Source organism: Carassius auratus, chromosome 32, assembly GCF_003368295.1.
Source record: "Carassius auratus strain Wakin chromosome 32, ASM336829v1, whole genome shotgun sequence".
NCBI lineage: Eukaryota > Metazoa > Chordata > Actinopteri > Cypriniformes > Cyprinidae > Carassius > Carassius auratus.
The window spans coordinates 19592472-19606748 of NC_039274.1; positions in this window are offsets into that span (position 1 = coordinate 19592472).

Sequence of the window (14277 nt, forward strand, 5' to 3'; positions counted from 1 at the left end):
ATGCATCTGTCGACTTCACGTCAATAGCCTACTCTCTAATGTGTTTTTTTTTTTTCAAATATGGCTAACATCAAAAGGTTTAAAAGATTTGTTTCTTTTTATTTTATTAAACATTGCAATTTTGGCTAATGTGACTTTTTTTTTTCATGCACAAGCAGCAAGCCAAAAGTTTTCCGCAAAAACGTAATTTGCTCTTGAACGTTATAAAATAATAATAATAATAATAATAATAATAATAATAATAATAATAATAATAAATCCCAATAGTACTCATAATTTATATTTGCAGCGCGTTTTAATAAGGGGACAAAAAGAGTATGTATTGCACACAAAGAGGCCTAGTAAAAACAAATAAATATAGACAAAATGCAGCCATATAATTATATAAAATAGGCCTATACATACTGTAGCCTAATTGTGCGTTGCAGTTGATTTGCTTTTGTCAAATTCGCGTACAATTATAGAATGTCTGGAATTTGCAGTTAAATAGCCAGAGATGCAGAAGAAGTTTGTGTTTGTGTGGACTCGCACCACACCGCCTCTCGTGCAGCTGGAGCTCCTCTGATCGCACGCGCACAACCGCGCTGTCAATATGTATCTGCTCGGATTCAGCCTGTGCCTGGCCATCGTCTACGGGGATTGTCCCCGAAATATCCAAAACAGACATGGACATAATTTCAAACATGGAAACAAATCTAGCAGAAGCTGGACAAGCAGCACTGAGAGATATGTTCAGAGAGGTGGAGGACCTGATGGAGGACGCGCAGCAGAACCCGGAGGACGCGGTGCAGCAGGTTCTCTACTTTAAAATACTCCAAGTATTGTTCTTCACTAATGAATCTCTTTCGGAGTAGATCTGGAGAATGATTTTCTGTGATAACTAATATCTGCTTAGCTTTAAAAGCCTAATAGCATCACATACGTGCCAAAACTGAGCAAAGTTTTCCTAAAAACGATCCATCACAGTTTAATTCGTGTTAGATAATATAAACATGATATTAGATATGAGAAAGTGGGATGAAATTATTTTATAGACAGAGATGGGCCAATATTGCATTATGACCAGAAAGAATTTTATTTAATAATATTTTCATGCTGTTTTACCTGTGAATTGTTTTTTTTTTTTTACTTATTGCTGCGTTTTCCTTCTCCTTCTTTTAGATGGACAATGAGAGCAAAATCCAGTCTTCATTCACACAAGGTGGACCTCCAAAATTACAGCAGCATTGAAATCATAGCTGCAAATCAATCCATTTATTCTGCTGAGAGAATCAATAAGGTATAGAGCTTTTGTCTGATTCAATAAGGCTACACAATTATCCGACTCTCCACAATATTTGATCCTGTTTGGTCAAATTAGATTATCAAAAGAAAGAAATTAAGTATTGAAACCGCCAGTAGGCGGCAGCGTTTCACTGTTTTAATGAGTTTGCCATTTAAATAGTTCATTCATCCAATTCGTTCAAAAGTCAGATTAATTTAGGAAGAAAACAAACCGATGTGAATACTTTTGTCATTGATAATTACAGACACTATTGAAAAATAAACTAGCAAATCAGACAGCTGCTTTGGTAATTTCTTATACTGATAGTAAGGCTACAGCTAAATACATTGCAATGGATTAGCTAGCTAAAATATATGTGGTGTGTACTTAGCAGAATATTCTCATACCTCATTCTCAGTACATGCTTTATTTTTTATTTTATTTTTTTGCATCCCTCTCTGACCAGCAGTTAAATATAGTCCGATTTATATAATTATAGTGATTCATATTATTATTTATCTCTTACACACAAGCAATTTTAGTTTAACAGTTATTATAAATTATTTTAAATAAATATTAATGTATACATATCATGTAATATAAATAAGCTGTAGTATCAAAAGATTGCACTTTTTAATAAAACAATTACAAATCTGAACTTACATGTTCAAGTCTCTATCACTATATATTTTCAAATGTATAAACTAAGTTAACAAGTTCCACTTGTGACAACACTGATGGAGCAAGATCCTTTATTTTATTAGTTCTCCTTCATTTCTCATATGACATTTAAATTTGTCAGATTCTTCAATCTCTTAACCTTTAGCAAAACCTTTAACTTTTAGTTTTGTATCTCGCTGGGTCTCTCACGAGAAGTAAATCAAACTTGCTTTGTGTTGCAAGGCTCGTGATTGGCTGTTCGCCAGTGATGTCACACATTTATGTGCACATGCTCCACAAACTCAGCATCAAAGCCTGAATTGACAAAGAAAGTTGATGAACAGCATCATGGTACCAACAAAGCCGAATTGGAGAGGTTTGGTTTTGTCAACTCAAAACTAATCCGGTAACTCTGAATTTGTTCAGCTACCATCATTGTACAGGCCCCGGGAGCTGCTGTCATAGCAACAGGTCCGTAAGCTTAAACCTGCTCAGGAGCAGGCTTATTTCATGTAAACAGGATTAGATCGCTTCTTTTCAACGAGAACTGATACTCAAAATATGAGTATCAGTTTAGATATGGCTTCTTTTTTGACCTACTGTATAGAGTCTTAGCCATCAACGGTGAATGGCACAGTGGATTGTGTTCACTGACAATGTTTTCTGGAAGTATTCCTGAGCCCATGTTGTGATTTCCATTACAGTAGCATTCCTGTATGTGATGCAGTGCCGTCTAAGGGCCCGAAGATCACTGGCATCCAGGATGGTTTTCTGGCCTTGACAATTACGCACAGAGATTGTTCCAGATTCTCTGAATCTTTGGATGATATTATGCACTGTAGATGATGATAACTTCAAACTCTTTGCACTTTTTCTCTGAGAAACTCCTTTCTTATATTGCTCCACTATTTTTCACTGCAGCATTGGAGGAATTGGTGATCCTCAGCCCATCTTGACTTCTGAGAGACTCTGCCACTCTGAGAGGCTCTTTTTATACCCATTAATGTTGCCAATTGACCCAATAAGTTGCAAATTGGTCCTCCAGCTATTCCTTACATGTGCATTTAACTTTTCCGGCCTCTTATTGCTACCTGACCCAACTTTTTTGAAATGTGTAGCTCTCATGAAATCCAAAATGAGCCAATATTTGGCATGACATTTCAAAATGTCTCACTTTCAACATTTGATATGTTATCTATATTCTATTGTGAATAAAGTTTATGAGACTTGTAAATGATTTCTTTGTTACTCACAATTTGTACAGTGTCCCAGCTTTTTTGATATACTGCAACCTGTTTGTCTTTTTACAGGGTTTTACATCTTTGTGTGGATGTGTGCTTCAGCGAGGAAAAACAGAGCACAAGCACCTAATTCCTAGTCTAAATCCACTCAGGACACCTCCAAATAAGCTTCTCTCGTGCAGTTTTCTTACTAAAACTTTTTAAAACACCACCAACCACAACAACATGCAACCAAAAAAAAAAAAAACATTTAAGAATTCATGTCATCATGGGCTGTTTGGTTAAAATGTTATTTGCCAGAGAACTTCCTTTATGTACCTCTTTGTTGCTGTACACATGATAAAACCTTAATCTATGATCTAACATATCTAATCTGAAACCTTTTTTTTCCATATTGTCACGGGGTGAAGAACCACTCGACAAGAGGTGCGTGAATTAAATGCCCCGGAGGATGGATTTATTGAAAAGTGAAGGGTGCCTGGTGAAGTGTCCTCATCCGCTTTCAGCTGGTTGGTGCTTCCCGTGTGCTCTCCATGCTCTTCGGTGCCAATCAAGGGGAAAGGGGGTGTCCTGACGTGCTCCAAAGGGTGAGGGCTGTCGGTCACTCGCTGCTTTCTGCGAAGATAGAAGAGAGGGGTTAGACCAGCGTTGCATTCTGTTCGAGAACCCCTTCTGAGTGTAACGTGCTCCTTTTAAATGTGCTGGCTGATGGGGAGCAGCCGTGACCGATCAGCCGGTGACGAGGACGTGCAGGTGTTTTGCTTTGGTTTCCAGGGCGACGCTGATTCCTCTGGGAGTGCTCGTCACAATATCTAACAATCATATATTAAAAGCTGTGATTTGGTAAATCGACAGTTTATCCATTATTAATGTTTTTGAATTGATAAAAATGTAATATATCTATGAGTCTAAAATATGTTTGAGCCTATTGAAAAAATATTACAATAATGGCATTTTTTATATGTGCATTTAAGTTTTATTGCGTTTTTTTGTGTGTGTAATTAGTTATTAGTAATTAATTATTAATTTAGATATGCCTGGTTTCTTTTCACCGTAATATTTTAACTTATATGTTTGGTGTTGGTAAAAAAAAAAAGGCGACCAGTTAAACATGCGGTGGTTCTTTATGAAGAGATGTTAAAAACTGTTAGACAGGAAGCCACAGCCATCACATGAGACCAGCTTGAGTGGCTGACGGTGTCTACACGCACTATGAGAGGCTTGTACTATTTTGTTCTTTGGATATTTCCAATTTTTCCCTCCACAACACAGAATGAAATCCGTGAGTATGAATATGCTCTACATTTCTACATTTCAGCTCAGAGATAGGAGTATAGTCATATAATTTTAATTTGAAAAAGAGTTGACGGTTGATTATAATCACATTTCCTCTGTTGTGACACAGTTATATTGAAATGAATGTTTTTATAAATCGGTGAATAAGTGTTGTGATAAAGATTCTGATTGAATAATTGATTACAATATTTACCTCCCATGATATTGATGTGTTTCCAGCTGTGCCTTGTTATAAGGTTCCACAAACCTGTATGAAGAAAGCTAACGTCCTATCGTGAGTTTTGTTATCTTGTTAATCTTGTAACAACCCAGCTAACAAAATATATTCCAAGAAGATTTTGCTAACTGACTTGGTGAACATTAGAGAAAACACTTAGAGAACGTTCCATTTATTTTGTAAACATTGCGGAAAGTTACTTTTAAATGTTATCTGAAACATCTGAAACTAATAAGTGTTAGAAATGTATAAATAATGTTTTGAGAATATCATTAAAGACCAGATAACTTTGAAATGGAAGTTCTATTAATGTTACTGGAAAAGGCTTGTTCATAACTTTGAGAGAATCTTTTTAGAATGTTAGCCAAAGATCTGAGAATGTTCCCTGTGAAAAGAAAGAAAGTTTGACATTTATAATTTTTTTTTTTTTTTTTTTTTTTTTGAAGTCAGATGTATGAAATGGACAGGTTGTTTTACAGTCATGTAATATTTTATAATATTTTATAATATTCTCTGACAGGTGTATTGAAGATGGAATGAGAACTTGCTTACTTAAAGCCCCTAGGATTCTAATTCCAAATTTTTTCTCTATAGCAGTTTCCTCAGAGGTAAGGTTCAAGACAGTGGTTACTGTCTGATTGACTAACTTTAAGATGAAAAAATAAAATAAAAACCCATGAAGCAAGAAGTTAAGTTCAAGTGTCAGCAACATAGCAGTACAGGAAGATCATTAGGTCACACGCTGGATTGTGTGTCTTCACCTTTTTAACAGGGAATGGTTGATACGGGAAGAGGATATAAAATCAATGTCTCTGAAGAAGCAATACAGAAGAGCAGCAGTAGACGGGGGGAAACTTCTAAGGAAGTGGAATTGATTGTGTCTATTCTCAACGAGACTTTGTTCCAGGTCAGCAGCAGTTCAGACACCAAAGTACATCAAATTAATATATCTCTGTCCCTCAAAGCCTTGTTATGTGTGTCTAAATAAATGATATTTTATCTTCTTTGGGCAACATATTCATTTCATAACTCTGTGGTTTCTTCTTCGGTCTATTTGCTATTGTGGTGTTGACACAGAAGGGAAATGACTCACATGAGTCAAGCTCAATATTGCATGGGAAAAGTGTGTTAGGAGTTTGGCTTGGTGTGACAGAAATTCGCAACCTTTCTCAGCCCGTTCAACTCAGATTCATAAACACTAATCAGGTAAAATGCTTTCTCATCACACTATAATTGTAATTATAAACAGTCTGTGGCTCTTGTGGACTTGTGCTGACGTGTTGCCTATTTTCACTTCTGTAAAATTGTGCTTTTATTATTACAGAGTGCAAACGGAGTCTGTGTCTACTGGCATCTTGATAAAAATGGCAAAGGTTAGTATGGTTTTCACACCATCAAAAATAAACCTACAGTATATATAAACAAATGTACCGTCCTCTAGAATGGAGATTGTTCTCAGATGTTCTCAGTTACTTCTTGCAGAAACTGAAGTTAACATCTACTGCTGTAATTGGCTAACTTCATCGCACAGTATCCGTGCCCTTCTTTACCTCATGTTGTGTGTTTTGATAGTTGAGATGGCATTCACTGTCTTAGAGTCATACATTTAGATTTTCTATGTCATGACCCCTTTAAAATATTACACCAATATACAAAATGTGGTCACATTATAAATTACCAATATAATTTATGGGGTAACACTTTACAATAACAGTACATGAATCATCATTTACTAATACCTGAATTAATAATAACTTGACTATGAACTAATGATGAGTTAAGACATGTATTAATCAAGAGCTAATGAAGAACTAACTTAACTCTGACATGAGTCATATGAAATACTGCATGAATAACACTACCTTAATTACATGTTAGTTCCTGCATGATAGTTAATGTATTAATTAACACTTTGAGAAAAACTAAACCACACATGTTCTAGAAGCAAGATGTATGAAAATGGTACAATTTATACATTTGCCACCAGCTCTGTCACAAACATCAGTGAAAGACAGTGGATTTATTGCAATATTTACGTTTAACCTAACTCAACCAACGCACAATGATGCATTTATAATTAAAAACAATTTGATCATTCGGTTTTGAGTGATGCCACTGCTGCTGTCCTACAATAACATTAAGCAGACGCAATTTTCCAAATTAAAATCAGTTAGCTTAGAGATGCTGATTATCACTTTTGTTATGTTATGGATTGGTTTACTGTCTTTATATCAGACGTTTGTCTGGCTCTTCTTTTGGGCCACTATCTGCACTTCAAATTATCAACTTTCCTCCTACCGTTCAGTTCCTTCTCCATCCAACTGCAGCCACAGGACCTCTGCTCTTCAACTTATTTACAAACCACCGAAAAGGACCAAATTCCTGACTTAGATGAGCTGAATATGGATAGAACATGTGTAATTGATAACTTTTTAAAGATGTGCCACACCAAGACAAGTCATGACATAATGATACATCAACAAGTCATGAATTCATGTTACTTTATCAGTAATTAATGATGAGTTAGTAATAATGTGCCCTCCCAAGTAAAGTCATGACATAATGATACATCAACAAGTCATGAATTCATGTTACTTTATCAGTAATTAATGATGAGTTAGTAATAATGTGCCCCCCCCCCCAGTAAAGTCATGACATAATGATACATCAACAAGTCATGAATTCATGTTAGTCTATGAGCTGTTAATGATTTAGTAATGTGTAGTAATGTGAAGTCATTATCTAAATAATCTCAATTAACATCTACCAAGGAGATTCTTATTTTGCAACAGTATATCCAAGATGATTACTTCAAGATACACATTACCCAGCACTTAAAACACAGAAATTAAAAAGGCAAAATACACATTTTATTTAACAAAACTTTTAAATATCAGTGCACCTTAAATCAATGGGACAAGTTAACAGGTATTTTACAATCAAATGTTCAGTGTGTTGTCCTCTTAACAGGAAATTGATGGTGAATATCTTTTATTAGGCACCCAAGTGTCCCCCGTTAATTTTTTTCACCAAGCCAACGAGTCCACGCTATGAGAGAGAGTTGATGTTTCAGCATGTTCTCTGTCCTATTCTCTCTTAGTCTCCATACACTTGTTTTGTATGTCAACCAAGCTCTTTCCATGTGTTGTGAGTGAGCTCCACTGTGTGGGTCTACAAACCACTAGGAATGGTTCACTGTAAAATGTTTGTAGCCCATATTGGCCGAAGCCGTCCGGTAGGCTCTCCACTCATCGGGAATAATGTTAGTTCCTTGGATGCACGTTTTGCAACTATGGGGATGAGGTGAGGTCTTGATCTTCTTTTCACAAGCCGCAAGATTGGGTGTCTGCATTTATCCCTCACACCTAGCATGCCAAACACCCATTTTTTTCACCTCCATGTTGTTGATGCTCTCCCTCGTCCATACTGTAAAAAGTTAAATATTTAATTAAAAAGAGAAATACTACAATATTATGCAATTATATTCATTTAACATGTTTACACATACAAAAGGGTGACAAATTAAAGGAAAATCTGCAGGAGCTTTATAAATGGCAAACCAAGAAGTATGAAGATGAAGAAAGTACCTCTATCCACATCCATCCATCATAAACATTGGGGGCTTTTCATTTGAACAACCCTCTACATTGTGAGTAAATCACTTGCTAATCTTCACTCTGGGCGACTAACTGATATGTAATATTAGCCAATGGGCTAATAAACTCTCAGATTTTACTCGTCAGTGTGTAAGTTGAAGGCCAAGTATAGGTTTATCACAAATATATTTTCACTTGCCGAACACACAGACTGAGCGCTTCAGAGTTTCAGGATCGATGCTATTTTCAGTTCATCTCAATGGATGCACAGCACACCTGTATTTGATGTACCATAAACTTTAGTGTAAAGGCGCACGACTCATCACTTTGGTGAAAGCAGAGAGCACGAAAGTCATATGTACACATGCAGAATTGACACATTACATGTAAATGATATTTTTTGTTTATTTTCCTGTTAAAATAACAGAGATCCTTTGGATTTTTCCTGCTTTTAAGAACTGCCAATCAAACTTTGAAAATACATTGTAACATTTTACTATTCCTTCTCTGCTGTCCGACAACAGACTCACCTGTAAATGAATATTAGCCAAGATGACAAGCTGAGTTTTGATCTCTCGAAGAGAGACCCGACTCGCACTGATCGGCTGGTTTTCTTGCCTCAATGACTTTTATGTCTGCACATCCTGTGATGGTGACAAATGTCAAAACATGGTTATGCAGACAACAGTATTTTACCTGGACTAAGAATGAATAAATTGTGGTAAAAAAAAAAAAAATCAAAAGCCAATGTGTTTACTACTACTGCAGAAGTAAAGCCCATTGCCAAAGCAGGAAGCTTTTGTGCAGTCTTTTCTGTAAAATGCGGTCTTTGTTTCATGTGCAAAGCTTACTACTTTTACTTTTTACCAATTATTAATTTAATATTAAATGGATAGTTTGCCCAAATAGCAAAATTATGTCATTAATAACTTACACTCGTGTTGTTCCAAACCCGTAAGACCTCCGTTTATCTTCAGTACTGCACATGTGTGATTCAGTGTGAAGCAGACACAGAGCATCTGAAATGAACTGATTCTTTTGGTGATTGATTCTGAACTGATTCTGAGCTAGTGTTATCAGCGCGGGTAAACCATAGACTGTGAAAGAACTATGGACGTAGTGTCCGTGACGTCACCCATATACTCCTCAATAGCGGTTTTGAAGCCTAAAGTTTGCAGAGCGGGCCGTCGCCACCTTGGCAGCGCGTCACCACGCGACCCTCCCGGATATTCAAAAATGGGCAAAAAGGCGGGAGCTGATTGCTGACGCCACGCCCACCTAGCACGACGGCATTGTCAGCAGCGGCAATCCACCTGTCACTCAAGTGGCCACGCCCTTAATTATGCAGAACTTTAAGGCTTAATATAATATAAACAGAGTTATAAAAACATTCACCCCCCTCACAGTTGTCATGAAAGGCAAAATTAGCAATATAGACCAAACTCATTTTTTGAACCAGGCTGTAAACATGTTTTTTTTCTGCTGTAAAGTTGGGCAACTTTAACATGGGGAGTCTATGGGACTGACTCCCTTTTGCAGCCAGCCTCAAGCGGCCAGTCGATTAATTGCAGTTTTAGTCACTTCCTTATTGGCTTCACTAGAGAGAGTGAGAGGTTGCCGCTCGGGGTAAACCGAAGGATTGAATCAAGGACAATCATCGCCAATGACGCATTACGTCGAGCGCAAAAACCGGTGAACCGTTTTCTTCAACCGCTTTATTGAATCGAACTGTCCGAAAGAAGTACTGGTGATCCGAGAACCAATGCAACCGGTTCTTGATTCGTGAACGAGTCATTATCTGGTCGGTGTTCATCTTCAGTTCTCTCATCACAGCAGTTCACTCAGTGTACTGTTTGAGTAAATGAATTACTCTGGTATATTTGATTGTTTTAACTCAGAGGGAGTGTCTGCCACATAAAAAAAGTTAACAGCTTAAGTCATTTGTGGATTAATGTGTATTGGAGACGCGAACCGTTTAAAACGATTCAGTTCGATTTGGTGAACTGGTTCAAAAAGATCCGGTTACATCGAATGATTCGTTCATGAACCGGATATCACAAACTGCTGTGCTGTGAACCCGCTCACAACAGACACGGAAGAAAAGACAATGCTGAATAAAGTCGTTGTTTTTGCTATTTTTGGACAAAAATGTATTTTCGATGCTTAAAAAAAATTCTAGCTGACCCTCTGGTGTCACATCGACTACTTTGATGATTTTTTCTTGCCTTTCTGGACATGGACAGTAGACCTTACACACAGCTTCAATGGAGGGACTGAGAGCTCTCGGACTAAATTATCTTAAACTGTGTTCAGAAGATAAACGGAGGTCTTACGGGTTTGGAACAACACGAGTGTAAGTTATTAATGACATAATTTTGCTATTTGGGCAAACTATCGATTTAATATTAAATTAATAATTGGTAAAAAGTAAAAGTAGTAAGCTTTGCACATGAAACAAAGACCGCATTTTACAGAAAAGACTGCACAAAAGCTTCCTGCTTTGGCAATGGGCTTTACTTCTGCAGTAGTAGTAAACACATTGGCTTTTGATTTTTTTTTTTTTTACCACAATTTATTCATTCTTAGTCCAGGTAAAATACTGTTGTCTGCATAACCATGTTTTGACATTTGTCACCATCACAGGATGTGCAGACATAAAAGTCATTGAGGCAAGAAAACCAGCCGATCAGTGCGAGTCGGGTCTCTCTTCGAGAGATCAAAACTCAGCTTGTCATCTTGGCTAATATTCATTTACAGGTGAGTCTGTTGTCGGACAGCAGAGAAGGAATAGTAAAATGTTACAATGTATTTTCAAAGTTTGATGTATCAGTTCTTAAAAGCAGGAAAAATCCAAAGGATCTCTGTTATTTTAACAGGAAAATAAACAAAAAATATCATTTACATGTAATGTGTCAATTCTGCATGTGTACATATGACTTTCGTGCTCTCTGCTTTCACCAAAGTGATGAGTCGTGCGCCTTTACACTAAAGTTTATGGTACATCAAATACAGGTGTGCTGTGCATCCATTGAGATGAACTGAAAATAGCATCGATCCTGAAACTCTGAAGCGCTCAGTCTGTGTGTTCGGCAAGTGAAAATATATTTGTGATAAACCTATACTTGGCCTTCAACTTACACACTGACGAGTAAAATCTGAGAGTTTATTAGCCCATTGGCTAATATTACATATCAGTTAGTCGCCCAGAGTGAAGATTAGCAAGTGATTTACTCACAATGTAGAGGGTTGTTCAAATGAAAAGCCCCCAATGTTTATGATGGATGGATGTGGATAGAGGTACTTTCTTCATCTTCATACTTCTTGGTTTGCCATTTATAAAGCTCCTGCAGATTTTCCTTTAATTTGTCACCCTTTTGTATGTGTAAACATGTTAAATGAATATAATTGCATAATATTGTAGTATTTCTCTTTTTAATTAAATATTTAACTTTTTACAGTATGGACGAGGGAGAGCATCAACAACATGGAGGTGAAAAAAATGGGTGTTTGGCATGCTAGGTGTGAGGGATAAATGCAGACACCCAATCTTGCGGCTTGTGAAAAGAAGATCAAGACCTCACCTCATCCCCATAGTTGCAAAACGTGCATCCAAGGAACTAACATTATTCCCGATGAGTGGAGAGCCTACCGGACGGCTTCGGCCAATATGGGCTACAAACATTTTACAGTGAACCATTCCTAGTGGTTTGTAGACCCACACAGTGGAGCTCACTCACAACACATGGAAAGAGCTTGGTTGACATACAAAACAAGTGTATGGAGACTAAGAGAGAATAGGACAGAGAACATGCTGAAACATCAACTCTCTCTCATAGCGTGGACTTGTTGGCTTGGTGAAAAAAATTAACGGGGGACACTTGGGTGCCTAATAAAAGATATTCACCATCAATTTCCTGTTAAGAGGACAACACACTGAACATTTGATTGTAAAATACCTGTTAACTTGTCCCATTGATTTAAGGTGCACTGATATTTAAAAGCTTTGTTAAATAAAATGTGTATTTTGCCTTTTTAATTTCTGTGTTTTAAGTGCTGGGTAATGTGTATCTTGAAGTAATCATCTTGGATATACTGTTGCAAAATAAGAATCTCCTTGGTAGATGTTAATTGAGATTATTTAGATAATGACTTCACATTACTACACATTACTAAATCATTAACAGCTCATAGACTAACATGAATTCATGACTTGTTGATGTATCATTATGTCATGACTTTACTGGGGGGGGGGGCACATTATTACTAACTCATCATTAATTACTGATAAAGTAACATGAATTCATGACTTGTTGATGTATCATTATGTCATGACTTTACTTGGGAGGGCACATTATTACTAACTCATCATTAATTACTGATAAAGTAACATGAATTCATGACTTGTTGATGTATCATTATGTCATGACTTGTCTTGGTGTGGCACATCTTTAAAAAGTTATCAATTACACATGTTCTATCCATATTCAGCTCATCTAAGTCAGGAATTTGGTCCTTTTCGGTGGTTTGTAAATAAGTTGAAGAGCAGAGGTCCTGTGGCTGCAGTTGGATGGAGAAGGAACTGAACGGTAGGAGGAAAGTTGATAATTTGAAGTGCAGATAGTGGCCCAAAAGAAGAGCCAGACAAACGTCTGATATAAAGACAATAAACCAATCCATAACATAACAAAAGTGATAATCAGCATCTCTAAGCTAACTGATTTTAATTTGGAAAATTGCGTCTGCTTAATGTTATTGTAGGACAGCAGCAGTGGCATCACTCAAAACCGAATGATCAAATTGTTTTTAATTATAAATGCATCATTGTGCGTTGGTTGAGTTAGGTTAAACGTAAATATTGCAATAAATCCACTGTCTTTCACTGATGTTTGTGACAGAGCTGGTGGCAAATGTATAAATTGTACCATTTTCATACATCTTGCTTCTAGAACATGTGTGGTTTAGTTTTTCTCAAAGTGTTAATTAATACATTAACTATCATGCAGGAACTAACATGTAATTAAGGTAGTGTTATTCATGCAGTATTTCATATGACTCATGTCAGAGTTAAGTTAGTTCTTCATTAGCTCTTGATTAATACATGTCTTAACTCATCATTAGTTCATAGTCAAGTTATTATTAATTCAGGTATTAGTAAATGATGATTCATGTACTGTTATTGTAAAGTGTTACCATTTATGGTTTAGGTCTTTAAGCCTAGACACAACTGCTCCATTATTTTAATTCTGTCATAGTACATTTTCATGTTAAATGTTACAAGGTTGATCAACAAGTTCTTTTGTGAGAGACCATTTGCTCAAAAACAACGTTTGAAGGTTTTGAAAGAAGGGTCTGTCTGCAGACATGCACTTGCACTCTGAGGCTTGCACTCTCAGACACCTGAAAGTGATGTCACTTTCAATTTTTTTATTTTTTATACTGAATCTCTGATCATTTTACAAAAGTAGCAAGGTGGTGAAGACAAGAAAAAAATGACAGTGTCACTACACCACATTCACTCTCTGCTAACTGTGACATCACTTCACGATCGACACAGAATCGTGCATGCTTCCAATGGAGATGAGACACTGTATTGGTTATTACAAAATTATTTAGTACAATAACGTACAGGGTCCTGCAAGTCACCTATAGGAAAAAAAGACAAGACTAGCAGAATATGAACACAATGTGCAAAGTCTCTCATTAAGTCATTAATGTCTTAATGTATACTTAGTTAATACACTATAATACATATTAAATGTTTATGATTTTCTAAAAAAAATTGATTTTTGATATTTTTGAGCAATGAGGTTACCAAAGTCTGTTTATTCATTGAAAGATGTAAGTGTTGTGTTGTTGATGTCAGTGAGAACAAGTGACCTTGGGAACATATCATATATTTTGTAACTGTCATAATGAGTGTGAAAACTGATGTCATATATTACAGTTTTCATTTGATATTTTTTTTTTTGTTGCATTGACTTGTTGCATTAGTGAATGTATGTT